The following is a 22,125-nucleotide window of genomic DNA, read 5'->3' as shown; positions in this document are numbered from 1 at the left end:
TTGGAACACCATGAGCTATCATTACCGATGAAGGCACACATTTTGACAACAAACTGATTGCCAAGGCACTGAAACGATATGGAGTATGACATATGATCGCTATGGCATATCACCCTCAAACGAATGGATAACCATAAGTGTCTAACCGTGAAATTAAACAGATCCTTGAGAAGGTAGTCAACCCAAGTCGAAAGGACTGGTCGCCGAAGCTAGATGAAGCACTATGGGCTTATCGCACAACATTCAAGACACCATTGGGAATGTAACATTTCATCTACCTGTTAAACTAGAACATAGCCTACTGGGCCATCAAAAAGTTACACATGGATGCTCAGCTTGCTGGAGAAAGAAGACTCTTGAAACTAAACGAGATGGATGAATTCAGAGCACACGCATACGAGAATGCCCGTTTATACAAGGAGAAAACAAAACGATGGCATGACAGAAAAATATTGTTGAGGCAATTTTATTATGGACAATAATTATTGCTCTACAATTCACATCTTAAGTTATTCCCAGGCAAGCTAAAATCACGATGGTCAGGACTGTTCATCGTATATCAAGTCTATGACAATGGAGCAATCGAAATACATAACCAAAATGATGGTTCCATCTTCAAAGTGAACGTACAGAGGCTCAAGGAGTACAAATGAGCCACAGTCATACGCGACAAATTGGCATCATTGCACATGATGCCCAAGAGTTTGCCTTACTTAAAAATTCGTTGCCTAGGCAACGAAAATTTGAATTCTGTACATAAATAAATTAAGTTATTTTCTGCATCCATTTTATTTTATTTCTTTATTTATTGTAGGCATACAAAGCACACATGGCAGCATGGGGAGTTGGAACATGCATGGAAAGAAAGGAAACCCTAGGGTGTATAGTTTAAGTGGCAAAATTAAAGAGGTAAAGAGATCTTTTCCCCAACTTTATGTCCAATCACATATCCTACATTAAATGCAAAATATTTTCCCCTTGTGCAAGAATAAAACTACCCCGAAACCACCCAATACTTTCTAAAGAAAAAACTGCCCAACTTATTCTTCTTCATCGTGCCTCACTCTCTCTACCAAGCAAGAAACTTTATCTTTTTCTCAACAAAATCCTCCCCATCGGCACCACTAATTTCAACACACCAACCAAGTACCATGGCCAGATCAAGGAAAACCCCAGCCCCAACACCAAACTTTGAGCATTTCCAAACAGCCGAGGCTGAAGCATACTTCAAAATCCTCCAAAAAAGACAAATATGTTTGGAAGATGGATTCGTCTTTCCAACCAAGAATGAAGAGTCGTTTGGACCGGAGGTAATGGACGTGATAAAGAAACACAACTGGAGAAGTTTGCCTGTCACCCCAAAGATATAGCACCAGCGATGGTGAGGGAGTTCTACGCCCACCTCGAGGACCCATCAAACCACACAGTATACATCCGAGGGAAGCTCATTCGATTTTCCCCTTCAGCGCTCAATAGATTCTTCAAGTTGGGGAAAGTGGAGGAGTAGCACAAGCGATTCGTGCCTGAGGGAGATCAAGAAATGTACAGTAGATTGCTGGAAGATTTATGCTTCGGTTCGAAGGGAATGGCCCAACGAGAAAGAGAGTCGATCGTCGAGCCCTAAAACCAATCGTGAAGTTATGGAACCATTTTCTCAAGGGCAACCTTACGCCAACATCTCACAAAACTATTGTGCACGTAAAAAGATTGATGCTCTTGCACTCGATCATATACGGGAGAAAGATCGACGTTGGAGAAATCATCTTTGAGAAAATCCATGAGTGTGCCAAAAGGAACCGGAGCAAAATATTGTTTCCCAACTTAATAATCGCACTGTGCAAGAAAAAGAAAGTCCATGAGAAACCCTTTGAGGATTTCATTAAATCCAAGTAGGGTTTCACCAAGAAAAAGGTACCCGAGCTGATGAGTTTCGATGATAATGCCCCGTATGAAGGTTTGAAGCGAGGAGCAAAATCGGTTGTCGCGGTTAGGATGGCTGATGTGGTTACGCACATACGAGAAATACATGAAAAGATCAGGCGCCTAGAGGATCACATGGAGATCTATTTTGAGTATGTCAAGGCAAGGGACGCGCAGCTCAATGCCTTCTTCAAGGAGTTACTCCCAAACACAACCGCCAATCTTGCGCCCTTCCCCAGCGTTATCCTCAAATACAACACTGGTGGCAACAAATTCCATGCCTCAACATCAAATGTCCCTCCAGAGGTTCCACCAGAAGTTCCCACAGACGTGCCACCACTAGCAACACATGTATCGCCTGCCAGAAAAAGGCCAAGATGACACAGAAGAGTTCCTCAACTCCTCATCTTTCTCGATCTCCGAGAGCAGCCAAGATAACCCACCCAACTTCTTCTCCGATGAAGCTTTTACACCAGCCCCGAAGCAACCTGAGCATGATCCTGTTCAGTCCCCTATCATTCAAACACCGCCAGTCAAGGAAGCAGCTCAAAGTCCAGCATCGATTCCTGCACAACCAACTCCTACTGCTGAGCAACCAACTCTATCACGAGCCTCGACTAGAAAGAAGCGCTATAAGAGAATGGAAGGTCGTATACTTCAGCCATCTTCCTAGATGATAACAGTAGTAGACTCGGGATCCGAGAGTCCCTCTCCTGCCAAACGATGCCGAACGAGGGCATCCAGTCAAGCCACCCCACCACAGTAAGTTTCCATTCTAGTTTCTTTTTCTTTTTCTTTTTCGCATATGCATATAGTATCATGTAGTTTTAGTTATCATGCATTGAGGACAATGCATCCCTCATGTTTGGGGGAGGTATTATGTCATATTCTTCCATACTTTGTTAAATAGCAATTGATGATAATTGGTTGAAAATTTTGGTTGTCATGAAATAAGAAGGTTAAGATTATTGTTAGGAATGAATTAGGGATGCCCAATGATGAATGCATAATTTGATTGCCTATGCTAGAATTATTATAAGACCGTCTAAGGAAGAGAACCAACCCTGGGCCCGATTCTTTGAAATTTACAAACACGATTGTAGGTTGTCACTGCTTAAGGTAATCTGTAAAATTTTTAGGAAATAACTTTTTATTTGCCGAGACTTCAAAAAATATTTTAAGGGTAAGGTGAAACTCTCTAGTGTTTAAAAACTTGAAAAATAAAAAGGGACACTCCTCTATGCAAAGGCATAAGCAGAAAAACTCCATAAGAAATTGAGAGTTGCCGAGGCATATGAGTGAATGAAGTATGCTCCCTTTCACCTAGAGTATGGGAAGGTAGGTGTGATGAGCTAGCTCCCCTATAAATAAAATAATAATAATAATAAAAGTTGATAAATAACTAGGAGTATAAACTAAGCCTGACAAATAATTTGATGTCTTGATAATCTAAAAGTGCTTACTTTAAATTTTCTAATTTCCTTTATGCATAGACTGATTACAATCACACACACATAATAACAAGAAATCCTGACTAGGGAAGGGACTTGACTGATAAGACTGTCGAACATGTTGAGGCCAAATATTTTTGCTGAGGGCTGAAATCTCAAACCATATGAATTTTCTTAACACTTCTTGGCTATGACAATTTTGATTTTCTTCTAGTTATTAAACATTGCTTGAGGACAAGTAATATCTTAAGTTTGGGGGTGTGATAACTCCATAAAAAGACTTAATTTCCAGTCTTTTCACTTAAGTTATTACTCGTCTAAACAAAGTATACACAACATTTTAGTTGCATATATGTTATGTTAGCTTGTGGTGGATAAGTTTTACTTCGGCAAGATTTATTTGGTTTAACTGATGCTGTTGAGGAGAAATGGTTGTTTGGATTGTGTTTGTTCAGGAAACTTACAGAGGAAGAAGATTTCAGTCGTGACAACGTAAATTTGCAAAGACCAACATGATAGATAAGAACGTGAGGAGCAGATTTATCTCGCTGATGCAAGGTTTATCTGAAAAAGTCTGAAGCAGGTGTGATGAAACCGCCTATGTCACATGCCAGCTGGATAACCTACTTCATGTGTAAGCAAGCCTTAATTATTCTGAAAACCGCTAACTGTATTTATTTTTTAAGTATGGGCATTTAACAACAGCTATTTAAGGAAACTCCAAAAGCATGTGAAGCCCTAGGAGATATTTTTCTTATAAATAATCAGCCGTAGCCACCAAAGAAAGGAGACAAAGAAGAAGAGATATGAGCTTTACCCAAGGCGTGAGCGAGCAACTACAGTGCTTTCTCACCATTTACCAACCAAGCTTCCTTGGTGTCCTCCATATCCAGGCTGTAGCAGAGCAGTGATCAGGTCTCGAGAGAGGCTGATCACCAAGGTAGTCGCGGTGCTGATCAGAATTGTTGCAACAGAGCCCCCGATTTTGGGAGTCGTTCTTCCTTTGTTCTTAAACTCTTTATATATTTGGGGTTGTATTAAACGTTAAATCTTGGATACTTTTTTATAGCACCATGACTGTCTTACTTGGTGTTAAACTTTGTTTGCCTGAATAATTATTTTATGTTTTATGAATGATGAATTATGTTTTGCTCATAACTGTTTTGTTCATTGTTTAAATATTTTACCTTAACGTTGTAAGAACATCGAGAGATCACCTGGGGTTTTGGTAAAACATTTCTTGGCAATGTAAAAGCATCGAGAGATAACCTTTAGTCTAGATAGTGATTCTTATATTCGAGAGAATTAAGATAGATCCACGTGAGCAATGGAATGAATCTGGGATGGTTAAGTTCTAACTTGTTTACCTTAGAGATAAAGAGTGATTTTAAATCGAATAAAAGGGATAGACGCTAGAGTAGGATAGACAACGCTTATAGTTTATGCTGAGAGGTATTGTGTAACATCCTCAATACCAAGTTAGTGAGCAAATTGAAATATTTCAAAATTTGGTGATTAAAGTAGAATAATTGAATAGTTCAATGATTTATCTAGAAATATTTCCTAAAAGATATTAGTAATTATTAAAAGAATTAAAGGGCAAAATGGTCATTTGACAAGGAAAGTTTTTATATTCCTTTTATAAGAAAAGGGAGCCACGTGGGAAAGGAGAGAATTCTCCAGAGTTTTCTTTATTATTCTTCCTCCTCTCGTATCTCCAAGCTCAAAGGTGAGTTTCTTTGTTTGTTGATTAATTGTTGATTTTAAGGTTGGGTTATGATCATTAGATGATAATTAAGCTTAAGGAAAGCTTAATTTGTTCTAAAACAACAAGATGAAAGATATAGAAGAGATTAAAGAAAATGAGTTTTTAGATGAATTTCTGGAAAAGAGTTAATAAGTGAAATTTGAGAAGGAATTTGACTTGTCATCACTAAGAATAAGAGATTTATGAAGTTAGAAATGATTAATAACAAAGTTGAAAGTTTAGTAAGATTCTTAATTTTAAGAATCATGATGAGATATGGAAGATATAGATGGTTTATATAAATACAAGTTGGTTTAAGTAATGGTAGTTGAGTTTAATGACATGATAGGGGCTTAAAATAGAAGAATTGAATGAAGAGTTGATGATTTTCGGGCGTAAAATACAAATTCTGGGCAAAGTGTATCGATGCACATTCAATGTGTACCAATGCACTCTTTAAAGAAGAAATATCGAATGCAATGAGTGCATCGATGCATAGGTAGTGCATTGATACACCCCTTAAAATGGAAGCATCAAATGTAATTTGTGTATCGATGCATGGGGTAGTGCATAGATGTACATGCTAAGGGATGCATCGATACACTGTAGAATGTACCGATGCACTTCAAGGGAAAATAGAATTAGGACTTTCTTTTGGCCTAAGAATGATAAATTAGAATACATCAATTAGATACTGATATGTATCAATGTATAAACATGTAGATATCGAGCACGAAAAATTTTCGGGATGACCATCAAGTTAAGATTCGATCGGAAGAAAGGAAATCATAAAAGGGGATTGGAACTTAGTGAGGCCAAGGTGAGTGCATACAAGTTAGTTTATGATGTTTAATGGAAATAAGACTTGCGACGAGTCTATTTCCTATATTAGAATGCATGAATTTATGATCATATGCATATGTTTGATTTGGGTATATGTGATATATATTACATTATGTATTAAATGATTTGTGTGAATACATGTATTGTGATAAGTTATAGGAATTAATATGAATGATCTATATGATTACATGGAAATGTGAATCGGTTATGTAATAGGTGATCATACATGTTACATAGTATACGTGATCAATTATAAGAATCAATATAATAGATTCATATGACTACATGAGAAAGGTGATGAGTTAAATAAGATTAGACTATAGAGTAAAATGAGAATAATATATTAGTGAAGGGAATTGAGTATAAATGATGATACCAAACCATAAGACAAGTATTTACTTATAGGATAATATGAGATTATATGAATATATAATATAACTTTATGAGGAAGAATTGGGTGTTATATGATTTAGGTATAATAATGATCTATGTGTAAGTAAATTACATAATTGTGTGACTATGTGTGAAATGGAGTACACTAGGTAATTATAAGGAATGTGAATATAGGTATATAAGATAAGCCACATGACTGTCAATTAGGTGAAATTAAATTGTGAGAATGATATGACAGAAAGTTATAAGAGAATATGTTATGAGAAGATATAAGAACAAGTATAAGCTATGTGATATGTGACTATTATGAAGATGTTCTACGAGCAACTGATCTACGTGTATGCGTGATTTATATGGAAATGAACTACTTGACTACGTGTGATCTTATAAAAAGGTAATAATAAGACATGTGACAAGAGATGTGTGATTACATGAAGGTATGATATAAGCTATGTGAAAGGGATCTATATGACTATTTGTCTATGTGAATACAAATATATGTGATATGATATATATGATAATGAGATATGAGACTCTACGAGAATATTACACGATCTACGTGACAAGAAGCTATGAGATTATATGCCTATTTGATACGAATGTGTGAATATGTGACAAACATAAATATTAATGCCCATGTTATGTGTCTTGAGAGCTAGAGGTATAGTTAGCATGCCAAGAGTCGAGGGTCTACGCGGTCATTCGGGACATATATGTATTCCTTGGAACATGTGTGATGTCTTTTGAGACAAATACTTGATCCTTTGTATATGTATATGATTCTTAAGAAATTTTCTACGTGGTCCTTAGGGACATTTTATATGGCACTTCGGTGCATTTATACGAGCTGTGGTGACAGCATTAGTGCACAACCTCTAGAGACTCACATATCAATAGTTCTCACATACGTACATGGGCTAATCAAGAGATAATAACAAATATATGTTGTGATATGATAAATTTTATAGCAAGGACATGATGATGTATAGGTATAGTATATGATTAAGAAGGTTAAGTATATGTGCTATGTGATTAAATGAAAAGTGACTAATGATGATTTATATGTATGCATGTATTTCTTATTAGATAATCTGATATGATTTATATGATGATGTATGTATTGCTTGGTTAATTGAATAATAAGTTGAGTAAAAGAATAGATATAAGAGGATATAATTATAAGATATAAATGATAAGAATATTGATAGTGGAATAAGGTTAGAGATGAAAATAATGTGTGACATGTATATGTGTATAGTACGTTATATATATAATGTTATATTGTGTTGATGTGGCATTATAAGATGATATGTTCATGCATGTGTAAATAGTTAGAGTTCTTTTATAATTTAATGCGTCACTAAGTCATAGACTTAGCGTGTGATTGTTTCACACGTAGGTTACAGAAACGAGAAGAGAAGTCAAGAGGAGCAAGACATGTTAGCACCTTCTTTACGAATATCAGATCAGAAACATATGGAGTCGATATATTTTGTGTTATAAAATTTAGTTGGCATGTAGTTACAAGATTTGGATTGAATATGCTCTGATCGGTTGTAAAACGATTTAATTATATTTAATTCAAAAAGTACTCACTTTTTCAAATGATGAATTTAAGATTTTGGTGGATTTGTAACGAAAAGAGTTTTGAAAAGTCAATGTGACACCTCGGATTCGGATCCGGCTCTGATACGGGTTGGGGGTGTTACATATTGCTACAACAACAGTTTGACAAACCAAAGGTTGTAGTTAACGCTGAGGAGTATTGCCATAGCAACCGTCTAAGAATACCTAGTGATCCTGTCGGGCATATTTAGCAAGTCATAATAATTCATTCTAGACTTAGAATAATTGTTTTCAATACAAAAGTTTTCCATAAGTGATATGTGATAAGTTTGAATATGTGAGGTTGTTTGCATCAACACTTGCCTTGTTTTATTTTATTCCAACATTCTGCATAGTTATTTTGCCTCGACCAAACTTTTGTGCAATCATTATATCAATTCTTTGTTTTATTAATATTAGTTCTTAAGTTGACAATCTAGTAGGAATTAGTTTGTGACACTAGTTCTAGTTGTGATGAAATTAAATTTCTAAACCAATCCCTGTGGAGATGATACTCACTCACTACTATATTACTTGAATCGATTGTGTATACTTGCACAGAATTGCTTGCCTTAGCATATACATTTACAAGCGATCACTTACGAGCTTTTCGAGTCGAATATCAAGTTGCTCGTATCAGCTCTTTAAAAACTCGAGTCAAGCTCGAGCTCGAGTTCATTTGATCTGAGTATTTATCGAGCCTTAATCGAGTCGATCTCGAGTAGCTCGCGATCTGTCTCGTCTCATTTACAGTCCTATGTGCAACTACTCTTCCATCTTTTAAAGCCAAATATCAAAGAAAAACAAGATAAAAACAATTTTTTTATGAAAGATCAATAAAAAGTCATATATAAAATAAATGCGGTAAATATTTCAAAATATGTTCTTTTTTATTACTTGAATTAAATATAAAATAATATATATTTATAATTTTTTAGTTATTTAATATCAACTATTTAAATATATAATATGTGAATTCAGAACTTTAAAAATAATAATTTTTTAATAACAAAATTTACGTGATTAGTGCTTGAAATATATTATACTCACTATAAGTTGTATTTATTAAAATCACAAAAGGGTATTTTTTTCTTCGTAATAGATTAAATTTATTGTTTTTGCTCCTATCGTATTTTCGCATCAAGTTAGCCCTCGAAGTTGCTCAATTGCATTATTTTATACCATACCCCTAACTTAAAATCTTAAATTTAAAACCCTAAACCCTAAACTTTAAATCATTTTTAACCCTAACTTAAGCTTTATAATTTAGGATTTTTTAGTTATTTAATATCAAATATTTAAATATATAATATATGAATTCAAAACTTTAAAAATAATAATTTTTTAATAACAAAATTTACGTGATTAGTGCTCGAAATATATTATACTCACTATAAGTTGTATTTATTAAAATCAGGAAAGGGTAATTTTTTCTCCCGTAATAGATTAAATTTATCGTTTTTTCTCCTATTGTATTTTCGCATCAATTTAGCCCTCGAAGTTGCTCAATTGCATTATTCTATACCCTACTCCTAACTTAAAATCTTAAATTTAAAACCTTAAACCCTAAACTTTAAATTTTTTAAACCCTAACTTAAGCTTTATAATTTAAGATTTTAAGATAGGGATAAGGTATAAAATGATATAATTAAACAATTTTGAGGGTTACTTTTATACAAAAATATAATAAAGATGAAAATAATAAAGTGAGTTTACTATATGAATAAAGGTGATCTTAAGCTTATTATCCTTGTAATCATTTATTGTTTATAAACTTCTAGGGTTTAATAGGTTGAATGCGGCGGAATTGGGCGAATAATCCAGGCTGATGGATTATTTGGCCCAATAGGCAACAAGAAATTTAATTTGGGATCTACGACAAATACTACAGTGCCCATGGAACTCCTCATGTTGGCATGACGAGTTCCATGGGATATACTGTTTTAATGGGTTATGTCACATGGGTCCCACAACCTGAATATATTTAATATATCCTAAGAAACTTGTTATGCCCGCGTGACAAGTCTCAATAAAAAATATTTTTTTAAAAAAAATTTAAAAGCATTGAAAAATATATTATTTAATGCAAGATGAACTCATCACGCCGGTGTGACGAGTTCCAACGGGTATAATTTTGAATTTGTTGACCGTTGGATTGACCGTTGTTGAACGGGAATTTTTTTAAATTCAAATGAATTAGTCACGCCAGTGTGATTAGTTCCAACAGCTAAAAATTTAACATACATAACACACTCCTTTCATCTTTTACACACACAACACACTCATTTCATCTTCAATCTATTACACAACAAACTTCTTTCTTCTAACCAAATACATTTCAAACAATGAGCAACAAATTGTTCACAATTGTCCATTATAATGGAGAAATTCTACAAACTGATGTTGGTGTTGTGTTTAAGTTACACAGGCTCATCAATATGATATTCCCTGTAGATGTATCTAATCACCAAATGAAGCAAAAAATTAAGATAAAACTTGGGGCTTATGTTTCATGTTTAAGTTATCAGCACCTGATATCCTCAAATCCAATGACATATGGAAAAGTCTAGCTTGATGATGATGACGATGTTGTTATGGTTGGACTTCATCAATCATCAAATAATAATATGGTGGAGATGTAAGTCGAAACCACGAATACAACTGATATTCTGACATCATCAATACTAACTCGAAGAATAAAAGAAGCATGCCCGCTGAACCACATACAAGTGATGGTGATGATAACCTTGTTGGTCGGTTCGGTGAAAGTCTTGATGAATTTAGCGAAGATGATGAAGATATTATTCCGTTGGTAGACGATGACGACACACCATTAGTTGACGAGTTTGATGTTTTTAGGCTGCTTTAGAGGGACAAGGTGTGGATGTTGAGGCTGATGTATGGTAGACAGCTCTTTCAAGATGTCAAGGATTGTTGAATGCTCAAATGTTTGGGCAAAAACATACCCTCAACCTGAAATCCTTAAATATATGATATGCTAGAGTTATGTACTGCCCACTGGGGTTCTTCATACGAGCAGTAATCAGAGTTGGCCATTGGGTCTCAGTGTGAAACAAACAAAAGAGGCACAACTAGTAATTAAGGAGTACTGCATCAAAGCTCATCTTCAATTCTATGTGGCTGAGTCGGATCAAAAGACTTATTTCGTACGGTGTATACACCATGATGTTGGTTGTAAATTGAGGATATGAGTATCATACCTACAACAGAAGATGTTATGGGAAGTCACAAGGTTCAATGCACAACACACGTGTACAATGACCTCTTTGAAACAAGACCACATACATTTAGATTCAGGTGTCATATGATCTTATGTAAAACTGTTGGTGGAAAAAATCCAAGAGTGCCCGTTTATGTGTTAGTATGGATGGCTAAACAGACAGCAATAACCTTGTTGTATGGTGATTGGGATCAATCATATAATGAGCTACCACGTCTGCTACAAGCAATGAAATTTTTCATCCCTGGAACCATTGTTAGGTACTATACTCATCCTGCATTCACGCTTGAGAAAGATGTAATCCCTGGGAAGAGAATTTTTAGTGGCTTGTTCTGGGTATTTAAGTCAACTATTGAAGGGTTTAGATTTTGCAAACAAATGATTCAAGTCGATTGCACTTTTCTGTATGGGCTCTACAAACATGTCTTGATAATAGCCGTTACAAAAGATTGAGACAGAAATATTTTCCCTATTGCCTTCGCCATTATTAAAAATAAATCGGAGGAAACTTGGAATTTCTTTATCTCCAACTTGCGTTCCCATGTTGTCACTCAGGATAGGGTTTGCATGATCTCATATCGATTGTCTGGGTTATTAAGCACAATTTCTAGACCCAAAAATAGATGAACGCCTCCGCACGCATATTCTGCCTATTGTATACATTATATTGCATCGAATGCAATGAAGAGGTTTAAGCAGAAAAAGACAAAAAGAAGATTATCAACATGAGTAAGTATTATATCATTTCTGATTAATTATTTCTGCTTCATTTATGTTTTTTTATTTCTCAATAACATTTAATTTACTGCTTTATCCAACCAAACTTCTGTGCACGGCTTGAAAATTTGAGAAGATACAGAGATAATGTGTATGAATTCACAGCTGAAATCCCTAGGGAGAGATGGTCACAAGCATATGATGTTGAGGGTCGACGTTACGACCATATGACTACCAATCTTGCTGAATGTATCAACTCAGTGCTGAAAGGGACTCGACATCTCCCGATAGCAAGTATTGTTAGGGAGACTTACTTTAAGTTAAGTAAAGTATGGGCAAACAAAAGTGCACAAAATGATAACATGATCAACGATAGGAGAAATTGGGCTCCAGATTTAGAGAATGAAATGTAAAAGAATCAAACATATGTGACATCAATGTTTGTCCATAATTTTTCCAGACTTGATTCTAGTTTCATTGTCTAAGCAGTAGTTCGACCATATGAGGGAGGTAATTCTACAACATACAGTGGTAATCTGAATAGAAGATGGTGTGACTGTGGTCGATTTCAAGCTTTTAGGTTCTCATGCGCTCATGCTGTTGTTGTATATATGCACATCAATGTTGATCAATACTTATATGTTGATGACTGTTATAGCTTGCACACTATGCGCAACATTTACAATTGTGAGTTCAAGTACCTTCCAAATGAAGCATACTGGCTTACATGCACAATTTCTGAGGAATGGTTGTCAAATCCTCAATTGCATAGAAAGTTATAGAATCTACATGAATCTAGCCGAACTCATACCGATATGGATGATCCGTAAAAAGAGCCAGGTCTACCCAAACTTTGTGGCCACTGCAAAGGTGAAGGTCATAACAGAAAACATTGTTCACATCTTCCAAAATATCGAGATGGACACACTACAAAAAATTGTTAATTTTTTGACGTAGAAAATATTGTTATTGAAACCTATATTTACATCACTATTTGTATTTTGTGACATAAAATTCGACGTCACGGCGTTCGTCACCCTAGGTGTGTCACTAAATGTCTAGCGTGACGATGTATCTTTTTATCGTCACTTATTGTTAAACATATAATGACGTTTATGTATAACGTCACCTTATAATTTGTATTCAGTGACGACTAATTGTGTCACTAAATGAAATAAAATTTTGTCATTAATCATTCATATTGTCACTAATAATATTAAATTTTTACTGTATAAACGACGAAGAAAAGATTGTCGTAATTCTTTGTTTAAATTTAAAAAATAAATTTAAAAAATAAAAATTTAAAATTACAATAAAAGTCTAAAATTTTATATAAATAAAAATAAAAATAACATTTTGATAAATTACAATAAAGACCAACACTTTTATAAACTACAAACAAATGCCAAACTTTTTATAAATTACAAAAAAATACCAAAACTTTTTATAAATTGCAACAAATGCCAAAAAAATTAAAAATTACAACAAAATTCCAATTGTTTTTATAAATTACAACAAATTCCAATTGTTTTTATAAATTACAATCAAAGAAAAAACTTCTAATAAATTACAATAATGACTTGAGAGGAATTTCTCGAATAAACTCTATCACTAGAACTGCTTCCAAACGAATATCAAACAATTCCAACATCATCTCAAATTCAAGATGGATCGGTTTGACAATACCACAATTTCCTTCCAGAATGTATTTGCAAATATTGGAACCATGGAAGATGAATTTACTTCATTCGTACCACCAATAACAAGTTTACTTGAAGAAATACTCGACAAGAGCAAGTATTGAACTCGAAAACTAGCATATACCGTCCCAGCAGATAAGATATGAGGAGACTTCTAGGTCAAATGCATCTGTTTTTTCCTTGTTTAACTTTTCCCAGAAAAATAAGATCAAACTTCCTGTGCACATATCAATAGCAAAGTATGGGTCAATGTAGAAAGGTATTGCCATTTCCTTGGCCCTTAACCCCAATAATGCCATGTTACAATAAACCCCCCACTTATATCAATATAAAACTAAAGTTCTTTTTTTAATTGTAAATTATGTGATGCCATTTACTACATTGAATGGAATAATCACGTTTTCATCACATGCAATGAAAAACGATTGTTATATCCTAACTACAAAGCATTTTAATCCATGTTCACATGGTACAATTGAAACGAGTATATGGCTTACCTTGTATATATCTAAATGGAACAATTGAACAATCTAAAGTAACTTGTCTGGTTGAGCTTTCAAGTCTTTCCCCCTTGTCAGCATCTAAAATATGTAAAAAAGATTAACTTGATAAATCAATTGACTCAAGTACCCGCCAACAAAAAGATAACTTATGAAGTAACCATTCTCCCTTAAATGGATATAAAAGGCTTTCAATAGTAAATACCTCCTTTTCTTTGAATTCTTCTCCTCTAACTCCAACAATGAGGGTCTACCGCAGGACATCCGATGCTTTTACCAGGAAATCTTTGGTTTCTTGGATATCAATTACGACTCCATCCTAGAGCAACATTAACAACTGTAAGATACTGTGCAACAATTAGTAAACCTTTTCTAGAAAAAAAATAAAAAACCAGTTAATTGTATGATTATATATATATATGAACATATGTCCTTAAAAGACATATGTCCCCCAATAACGTGATGATTCAATTCCATGTTATGATCACTTAAACAATACAATATTAAACAGTATTAAACAATACCCATTAAGTATTACCCATTCAAAGAAACCAACATCAGACAAGAAGCTTGTTCAGACATGATCACTTAGATTTTCCCTAATGCTAATGTTTTTTATGACGATACATTACTTGTTCAAAATAGATACACCAAATGATAAAATCAGTATCATAAGTGTAAAAGAAAAAACAAAGCATTGCAATAATTCTAGACACAATTGTCCACAACATTGTTGATATCCCCGCAATGTCTTTTTGACCATCTTGATCCCCAGGTTTCTCATTTGGATAAATGAAGGCGTAGTTATCTAGATTCCACAACGATTTGTCCATTGATGAACCATTGTAAACAGTTTTTCCATAAGAAAAAAATTTCATATCAATTAAGTAATACCAGAATACAAGACAAAAACTTACAATAAGAAACCATACGGACGAAATATCAGAGGTCACCGGCGGGGACTTCAAATAAGATGATTGAATGACACGAGGATGGGCACTGATCACAGTGTTATGGTGTTCGCGATTGTACAAGGAGTGCTTGACTCGTGAATGGAGGCATGGTTCACCGGTGATGACGCGAACGGCGACGAACGAAAGGATGATGAAGTTTGGAGTTTGGTTTATTCCTTTTCTACATAAAGGGTGGGTTAGGGTTAGATATATTTAATTTATTTTATTTTCCAATAATAAAGTATGATTTTACCTTTAGCAATTTCGGAGAAACTGAACAATTATAGAGAAAATTAATCCTAAATAAATGTGAGTAAACTGCAACGTATGCCATTAAACAATTTAGGTTTAACTTTTTAGAATTTTAACTTTTTATTTTTTAGTCTTTGAATTTCATATTTATCACAACCTTAATATTTTATTATAAAATTCAATTAAGTCCTAAATTATTATGATCGTTCATCTAACCCCAATTTTGATTGAATTATTATTATTTTAAGCCCAATTAAGCTATTTTTTCCAAAATTTGAAATTTATTTAAAAAAATAAAAAATAAAAAATTATTATAATATTTAAAAAAATTTAAAAATAGAAAGAAATTTTAATTATTGTTATAAATTATAAAACATAATAAAAATTATGAAGTTACATTTTTATTTTTAAAATTATTCAAATATTTAAAAATATATAAAACTATGTAGCATAGGTTTTCGAACGGGAGATATATGTACAACGCTTCTTCTCCATAGAGATCTATGCCACTATAAAACAGTTCTTTCGAGAAGAATCTATGACATCATAACACAACAATTCACCTCATTAGAGTAATTTTTTAATAAAGTTTTAATATTTTATATATTTTTAATCGTGATATAAAACACAAAAGATATACAATGAGTGACAAATAATTGTTTTCATCATTGTAAACTTATTTTATGACAAAAATAAAATGTCACCTTTTATATCTTATAAAAGATGAAAAATAAATTGTCACAGATAAAGTTTATTGGTGACAAATTTGTAACACAACTATCATAATAATAAATCGTCACTAATATTTTTATTCCATTGGAGACGATTTTACAACATCACCATTTTACCTAAAGGTCATTGAAATATTTCCCACCAAATTTTTTTGGAGGTAAATTTTGGCTCCAAACATATAGTGACGGAAATCAATGACTTTTTTAAAATTGTCATAAAAGATATATCATTAATCATTAAATGCGATGAAAATTAAAAATTGTCACCTTTAAAGTATATTTTGTGACATTATACAAAATGTCATATAGAAATTTTGTCATAAATTGATAAATTTGTTGTAGTGACACTAAAATAGGCGTTACAAAATATTATGTACTGTAACTATGTATTTTTTTTGTGTTGTAACTATGTTTTTTTTAACTTGTATTATGTTGAACCATGTTTTGTAATATTTTGATATAACAAATTCAAAAAAATGTTTTTGGATATAATTGAATTTGTTCAAAGTTTTCAAAAATAATTCAAAGTTCATTTTAAGTGAATTTGAGAACAAACTTATTTTCACGTATGAAGTACCAATATTGTTCTTCAAAATATCGATACTATATGAACATTATCGATATTGGTCATGTGGTACCGATACCTTAAATAAGAGAAGTATCGACACTATCTAGGTAGTATCGATACTACCAGCTTGCTCAAATTCCAAAATGCAAAATAGGTACCGATACCCAAAAGGGTACCGATACTACTTTACATAGTAATATCGATATCATGGTCACAGTAGCGATATCGTCAGCCCAACGGCTAGTGACTGCTAGTTTTATTTAAAAATAATAAAGGAAGTATTGATACCCATAAAAGGAGTACAAATACTCTCTGTACTTTTATAAACTACACTAAATATGAATTAAATTTTATTGTAATTAAAAGTTATTTTTTAATTAAATATTTTTCATTTTTGTTTACAGATTTTATTTGTTTACATATTTTTCAAAGTTCTTTTAATTAAAACTAAAATTATTGAAAAATTGTAAACATTTTTAAGAGTGAAAACGAATAAACAAATTTATTATTTATCAATGATTTTTATACAATTAAATATTGAGTAGAAAAACTTAAATAAACAAATTTATTACTTATATTTTCATAATTCTTGTCGATGTAAAGGAGTGGTAGAATAGTAATGATGTGGTGCTTGTCGATTTCGTCGTGGTCGTCTACCTTCATCATTTTCGTCTTCTTCCGGTTCCGGTGTACTGAACATTACTCTACCACTTTGATTTACATCTTCGGGTGAAAACGATGGAGCATTCAAGGTATTTCACGCCATCATTGACGTCATCGCCTTAAATTGAGATTATCCGTATTGAAGAAGATGATCCCATAGACCTCTTTCTTCCGGTTCTAAGGAAAATTATTGTTAAGGTGGCACTTGATCCTAACCACTTCCTTCCCACACCGCTCGACTCTCCATCGATGGTTGATATGCACCATATCCACCATAACTTTCTTGCGATTGATAATAATTGGCGGAAGCAAAAGATGAAGATGTTGATGAAGATGATGATTTTTTTCCATATTTTGCCTTCATTATTTCCCACTCGGACCGCTCCTCCGACATTGTCAAGTATGGTTTCTCATTTGCTTCATAATTTTGGAGGTAGGAAGAAACATTAAAATCAAAATCTTCGGGTTGTACCTTGGAACGATTAGGCAATCGTAAATGACTATTTTGCCATTACTGTATGAATATAGCATGCTTTCTCAGCCAATCTTCGATATGCTTCCCACATGCATCTATTTTATGCGAATCGTCCATGTTAAATATGAACATTTCTATATGTTGGTGAAACCCAAATTATCGCAAAACTCTATCGGCGTCATGGATCTCAAAAATTGCAAAATGGAGCAATGGTGTTACAGTACACCATGTCTCCGCTCCTTCAAAGAACATTGGCGGTAGACACTGTTGGATATCTGACTCATAATAATGCATCCAATTAAACTGTCAAAAGTATTATGTTAATATAATTAAACAACTAATATTACAATTTCAAAGTTAATGCAAAAAATATTAAAATTTACTGCATGTCTACCGATAATATCAACCCTCATTCGAATATTTACTTTGGTTGCACCTGACAACTTTGTATCGGTTATTCAGTGAAGCCATCTAAAAAAATACATTATTTATTATCATTTTCAAAATATTTAAATAAATATTATAAAATATCAAAACTTTAAATATTTGAATTTACCTTACGGAGAGAGGAAACTTCATAGGAGCGGATATAATAGGTGTCATAAACTGGAGACGATAGCACGCCCATGATTGGAGCAAAAATAAACAACCTGCTACATCTACTTTTTTCCTCTAACGACTATGGTCGCCTTGCAGAGTTCATGATACAAAAAAGCTAAAATTGTATAACCCCAACTATATTGGCGATATACAGTGAAATCCTCCATTACCGAAAGATGTTGGGTGTGCACTAAATTGCCTGATTTATCCAATAGAAAGATCTCTCCAATCAACGTCATAAGATATGCTCGAGCTGCATATATTACCTCTTGTTCCATTGATTGTTCATCTACTCTAAATTCTTGATGTACGGTGTTTATACCTTCAATTGATTGTGGATCTAGGAAGGAAGCAAAACAACCTGCAAGTAAGTGAATGGCTCGAACAGAGTGGCTTGGTAGTTGATGTAGGTGAATATGGAATGTTATTTTTTGTTATGAGAATTGGTTGCGGAAGTTTGGTTGATATGATAATGGTTTGGTCTTATAAAATAAAGGAAAGGGTAGGATAGTATCTTAAATAAACTAAAGAAGAACTAGTGCTATAGGAGAGCAAAGACTCAACCTTATAAGTCGATTTAAGGGGTGGTAGAAGGGACTTGGACCCACTAGAGGTATTAAATTGTCAAATGAATTGAAAGTTTCAAGATAATTAGTTAAGAGTATTTCCCTGAATTATTTGGCTCTGGATCGAGTGATGTGACCTTGTGGCATCACTTATGGATCTAGTGTAGGCATAACCACATTGATTCTCTTTCCAACCACGTCATTCGTATCCACAACCCATCAATGACATCGGTTGGAGCCTCATTTCCCAATAAATTTGAAATAACAGCATTTAGCGAATAAGTGTTGTGAAGCACCAATGTCATACCGTTAATCGAAACGCCAAGTTGATACGCGAAATCTTCCAATGTTTTTGTCACTTCACCACAAAGAAAATGAAACGTATGCGTTTCGAGCCTTCAACGCTCAAACAACACCGATTTCAGTGCCGACATTAAATCCACGAAGAAACGTCGCTCCATATAATCCAGATTGTGAAAGATATATCACTATCCACTCATGTGGCTCTTCATTCGTCAATCCTCGATGACGAATGGCTCGTTCTTCTCACTACAATTTGAAAATAAATTATTTAATACAATTACATAAATAATTACCATTAAATACTATACTTTCTTCAAAACTAAAATGAAATAAAACAAATTAAATTTACCGTAGTTAACTCGGTCGAAAAAATATGAACATCATCAAGACGTAACATTTCTTCTCTTGAGGTCATTTCAACACAAAATCTTCAACACTAAAGTTTTTACTCTCAATAGAATATTTGATTCCAAATAAAAAATCAATACAACCCAAACCTCTATTTATATTATTCTACCCAACGGCTATAAACTGCTAGTTTTTTCAAATTGAAAATAGCCCATTGAATTTTTTTAAAAAAATTGACCATTCAACAAAGGTCAATCCAACAATCAACAAATTCAAAATTATATTATTGGAACTCGTCACGCCGGCGTGACGAGTTCTTTCTGCATCAAATAATATTTTTTCAATGCTTTTAAAATTTTCAAAAAAATTATTTTTATTAGGACTCTTTATGTGGGCATGACAAGTCCCTTAGGATATATTAAATATATTCGGGTTGTGAGACCCATTAAAAAAAATATCCATAAAACTCGTCATACCGATATGACGAGTTCCATGGACAATATAGCATTTTCCGTAGATTCCAAAATAAATTTCTTACTATCCTATTGGACCAAATAATCCACATGCCTAGATTATTGGGCTAAAAAAACACGGTTGAATGCATTAAAAAGTACAAATTGATAAAAGAAGAAGAAGTTAATTTCCCAATATTTTAACAACAACAAAAAAGTTATCAATATTTTTATAAAACGAAAAAACAGAGACCCTAGACTTCAGTGTCATTTCTTCTTGTACGAATAACAATAAAAATTGTTCAGAAAGTTAAATCCGATCATCTCCTCTATATCTTCAACAGCTTGGCAAGTTTCTATATCACAAAAATTCAATATTTCGAGGGGGTGGAAAAGGGAGAGAAGCAAAATGATGATGAAGGGAGAATTTTGGTCTAATCTAGGCTCAACAATGGCGGCCATCATGTTCACCTACGCCATATTACGACAATATCTCCCCCCATAACTCCAGGACTATATGTTCCGATATAGTAAAAAGCTTTCTAATTTATTCTATCCTTACATTCATGTAACCTTCGATGAATACACCGGCGAAAGGATGAAGAAAAGCGAAGCCTTCTTGCAATTCAGAACTACCTCAGCGACAAATCTTCGGTAAAGCGACTCAACGCCGACGTTGTGAAAGACAGCCAGTATTTAGTTCTCACCATGGACTACAACGAAGAAATCACCGATGAGTTCGATGGAGTCAAGCTTTGGTGGTCGGCGAATCGATCCACTCCGAAAACACATAAATTTTCCTTTTATCCGGCCGCCGATGAGAAACGGTATTACGTCCTCAAGTTTCATAATCGCGACCGGGAATTCGTCACCGGAACTTATCTCAAACTTGTGATGAAACAGGGGAAGGCTATCGCCGCAACGGCAGCTTTACTCGAACGGCGGGGGCCAAGGTTTTCATGGTCCACGAAGTAGCACTACATGGACACATGTAGCGTTTGAGCATACCGCGACGTTTGATACTTTGGCGATGGATGAAAAGAAGAAAAACGTAATCAAGAAAGATATTTTGAAGTTCAGTAATGGGAAAGATTATTATGCTAAGATCGGAAAAGCTTGGAAACGTGGTTATCTTCTTTATGGTCCACCGGGAACAGGCAAATCCACCATGGTTGCAGCCATGGCTACCTTTTTGAACTACGATGTGTACGATCTCGAGCTTACGACTGTTAAAAACAACGTGGAATTAAGACGGCTTTTGATCGAGACATCAAACAAGTCTATCATAGTGATCGAGGACATCGATTGTTCTACTGATCTTACAGGCAGAAGAGAAGCGATGAAGAAGAAGAAGAAAGACGATAAGAGCGAAGAAGGCTCCGACTTTATGCCTTTAAATTAGCCTTTAAAGATTGTAATTCTTGTTTTTGTGGTAAATTGTTATTGGAATTTCCTACTCGATAGAATTCTACTTACTCAATGATTTATAGGGCACTTGAGGTTAGATTAGTCATAAACTTATTTGTTAATAGGTAAAATGAGTTGGATATGATAACTAATTATGAGTGAGAAACTGTTCAAATAATTTGTAATTTTTTGAGTTGTTTTATGAAATTACTACTTTGTTCTCTAGATCTAAGTATCTCACTTCTAACTTGCACTTGGCTAACATTGTTGCAATTGAAACGTTGTTGTGTGATGCTCATAGTGATCATTGTAAAAATATTTCTACAATTGAAGGACCCATGCTTCAATTATATGAGAAATATTGGTATGATCACTCAATGATTCTCTCTTTTGCTGTTGTACTTGATCCTTGATATAAATCATAACTTTTGAAGGAGTTGTACAATGTTCTTTATGAAAAGGACAAGCTTCAACGGAGGGCAAGTCTTATTTATAATGAGTTTCTTGAGTTATATATATATTATTCAAAAAATGCACATTGTAGTTCTTCTTATTCTTCTATCCAAAGCAACACATCCTTAAAGAGAAATGGATCAAGTTCCAATCGACCTTGATCATTTAAAAAATTGATATATTTCAAGTTATTTTTTAAAATTTGATATTCAATTTTATTTATATTAATTTATTTTA

At 33.7% G+C, this 22,125-nt stretch overlaps 1 pseudogene; it reads left to right on the top strand.

Moving 5' to 3' along the window:
- Positions 1–20,406: 20,406 nt before the first annotated feature.
- On the top strand, positions 20,407–21,445 carry LOC120176843 (annotated as a pseudogene).
- Positions 21,446–22,125: the final 680 nt, after the last annotated feature.

This window comes from Hibiscus syriacus, unplaced genomic scaffold (genome assembly GCF_006381635.1).
Source record: "Hibiscus syriacus cultivar Baekdansim isolate YM2019G1 unplaced genomic scaffold, ASM638163v2 tig00112259_pilon, whole genome shotgun sequence".
Lineage (NCBI taxonomy): Eukaryota > Viridiplantae > Streptophyta > Magnoliopsida > Malvales > Malvaceae > Hibiscus > Hibiscus syriacus.
Note: the sequence above shows the minus strand (reverse complement) of the source record. Positions and strands in the feature narration are given on the sequence as shown.